Here is a 3,204-nt window from a genome sequence, read left to right as displayed (position 1 = left end):
TTTAGGATTTTTTTTTTTATAATATATATGTTTATAGATTATGTTTTTCAAATATCGGTCTTGTTAATTCGTATAGTCCTTATGTTCGTTAAACAATTTTTTTTTGTGTCTTCTACAAATGAAAGTGACATATGTTGTCACATGGAATGGTTCAACCATTCTTATTATTTTCTTGTTCCTATTTAGACATGGTTGAACATGAACAAACTCAAATTATTCCAAGTGGGAGTTTTCGAAGTCGAGCAAAAGGAAAATGTAGTTGAGCACGTCACCATAGAACATGTTTTCGAGGGCGATAAATCATATGGATTGGTGTTCCGAGGGAGACACGAAATCTATTAAGGAATCAAAGGGTCATTCGAAGGAAAAGAGATAAAGATCCGAAAGAGTTTATGTGTTTGAAGATGGATCCTCTTGATTCTTTATTAGACTTCCTCAGATCCTTTAACACGAAATTTTATGAGGTTGATGAAACTGTCATTCAATTTGAGGAGTGAGTTGCATACGACATTTTGTATCAATCCTTACCAGAATACTAAAAGATTGAACTAACTAAAACTTATTTGAAAATTGGGGATAATGAACCATTATGGAAGTATGTGGTGGATATAGGAGTTAAGTGGGTAAAATTTCACAACATAAACATAGTTTAGTATTGAATTTTATTGTTTATTCTTTACAAATTATGTGATAAACTTCTTTGATTATGCTTTAATATGAATACTTGGATTAGTGGATTGTTATTCTATTGCGCATTATCATATGGTGTTTGATTATTAGACATGTAAATCTTTGTGATTATGGTCTAAAATATGTTAGTCTACACATTAAGAAATTAGTTTTAAATTTTGGTTAAATATTTAGTTTGTAGATGATGATTGGATACTAACTTGTCGTTTTGATTTTACATTAAATATGAAATATTTATGAGAATTGATTTGCTTGACTGTATATGTCACATGAATAGTTGATTAAAAATTATTATCTTATTATATCTCAAAATAGACATGACATCAAAAAATAACATTGCTAACTTAAACAAAGGTGAAAAACTTAACGGTGACAATTACAACATCTAGAGTCATAGAATATGGTATATACTCGAAGAGAAAAATGCTCTGGAAGGTATAAATCATGTTTTGAATCAACCAGAAGAAGGTAATTCTGCACAACATAGAAGGGATCTTGAAGCTTACAAAGCTTGTAAAAAGGCTAATTTCACTGCACGTGGAATAATAGTTAGTTTTGTGGTTGATGAGCTCATACATGAATGTGAGGAATTCCCAATTGCTCATGCTATGTCGGCACATCTGAGAGGAACATATGGGAGTACGTCTGTAATCCGCCTCCGACAGTTAACTATCAAATTTGACACTTATAAGAAGCGTCATGATCAAAATATTAAACAACATCTTAGGGTGATGTCAAACATGATAGCTTCGCTCAAGAGTGTTGGCCATGTTCTTTCAGATGAGCAATGAATTCATGAAGTAATTTGGTATCTTCCCAATAATTAGGAACATTTGAAGGTTAACTTGACCAATAATGATATCATCAAAACCTTTTCAAAGGTTAATCGCCATGCTGAACTTGAAGATGAGCGGCTTGGTGCTGCTAAAGCTGCTTCTAATGCCTTTGTGGCGGAATCAAGTGGTACAAAATCTTCAGGCTTCAAGTGTAAGAATATTTGGAAAAGAAATGGGAAATACATAGAGATCGGAGAGGGACCCTCTAATAAAAAGGAGAAGCCTAATTCCAAGAAAGGAAAACGGTTCTTCAAGAAGAGAGACAAGAGAAAAATGAAGTGCTATAATTGCCAAGTGTTGGGATACTTAGCTCGTGAATGTACAGAGCCAAAAAAGGTAGCATTTCCAAAGGCATCTCTAAGTGTTACATATGTTTCTAGCACTTACTTATTAATTGAATCTTATCCTATGTGGATTGTAGACTTAGGATCCACCCACCACGTGAGCCAAGATTGAAAAATGTTTGTGGAGTTTCATCGAGTTTCATCTAAATTGGGGTGAATCTACGTGAGAAATAATGCAAAATTGGAAGTCAAAAGAATAGGCACTTTCGTGGTGGTCGTTCTTTGATGTTACATGACATCATATATTCTCTGGATATTCGACGAAACTTAGTATTTGTATTTTTTCTTTTAGACATTGATTTTGATTTATTCTTTAGTCGTAATGGTGTAAGAATAACCCTAGATAATGTTTTATATGGTTTTAGACTTTGTTAAGACCATTTTATCGTACTAGATTGTAATCCTTCAACTTATGACTATTATGTTGACCGTTGTGTAATGGCATGTTATTCAAGTAACAATGATATTGATGTTATTACATGACATGCAAGATTAGGTCACATAGGGTAAAATCGAATGAATAGGTTGGAGAAAAGGACATTTAGGTTCTTTCACCCAAATTGATATGCCAACTTGTGAAAATTGTTTTCCTGGAAAGATTACGCGTAAACCATTTGAGAAGGACAAAAGAGCTGAGTTCTCACTTCAATTAATTCATTATGATATTTGTGGTCCAATGAATATGAGGGCAAGGTCTAGTGCTACATACTTCATTACATTTATTGATGATTTCACGCGCTTTGGTTATGTCTATTTGATTTCTCATAAATCTGAAACACTTGAGCTAGGGGTGTGCATCGGTTGATTCGGTTTGGTTTTATGTATTATTTCTTTGATTTATCGATTTTCCATTTTAAAATATGCTAAATCAATAAGATATTTTTAATCGGTTTTTGATTTATCAGTTTTGGTCCTTAACGATTTGGTTTTTAGTTAAACCAATAAGAAAATGCTTATAAAACAAATATATGACTTTTTAAATAGATAATAATGTAACTTTACAAATGCTCATAAAATAGAAACAATAATAACAAACATGAAAAAAATTATATATGTGTAACACAATGAGAAATTAAGAGGAATAAGGTTCTTACTTTAGGTTTTGTCGTTTTGTATAATGTGAAGTTGTGAACTCAAAGTCACAGTGAAGTATGAATTGAACTCTAAATGACAAAGACATAACTAGTAAGATATTAAGATTAATATTTAATATTTATGTATAGGTAAAAGTAGTAAAATACTATAGTCTTAATGGGTTATCGTACTGTCACCAGACCGTCGTGATTGGAACCCACACAAACCCTCCGGTGGGAGAACCATTACAACAACCCAAA

The sequence above is a fragment of the Solanum tuberosum genome, unplaced genomic scaffold (assembly GCF_000226075.1).
Source record: "Solanum tuberosum cultivar DM 1-3 516 R44 unplaced genomic scaffold, SolTub_3.0 scf00739, whole genome shotgun sequence".
Taxonomy (NCBI): Eukaryota; Viridiplantae; Streptophyta; class Magnoliopsida; order Solanales; family Solanaceae; genus Solanum; species Solanum tuberosum.
The sequence above is the reverse complement of the archived record's forward strand: the minus strand, read 5'-3'. Positions refer to the sequence as shown.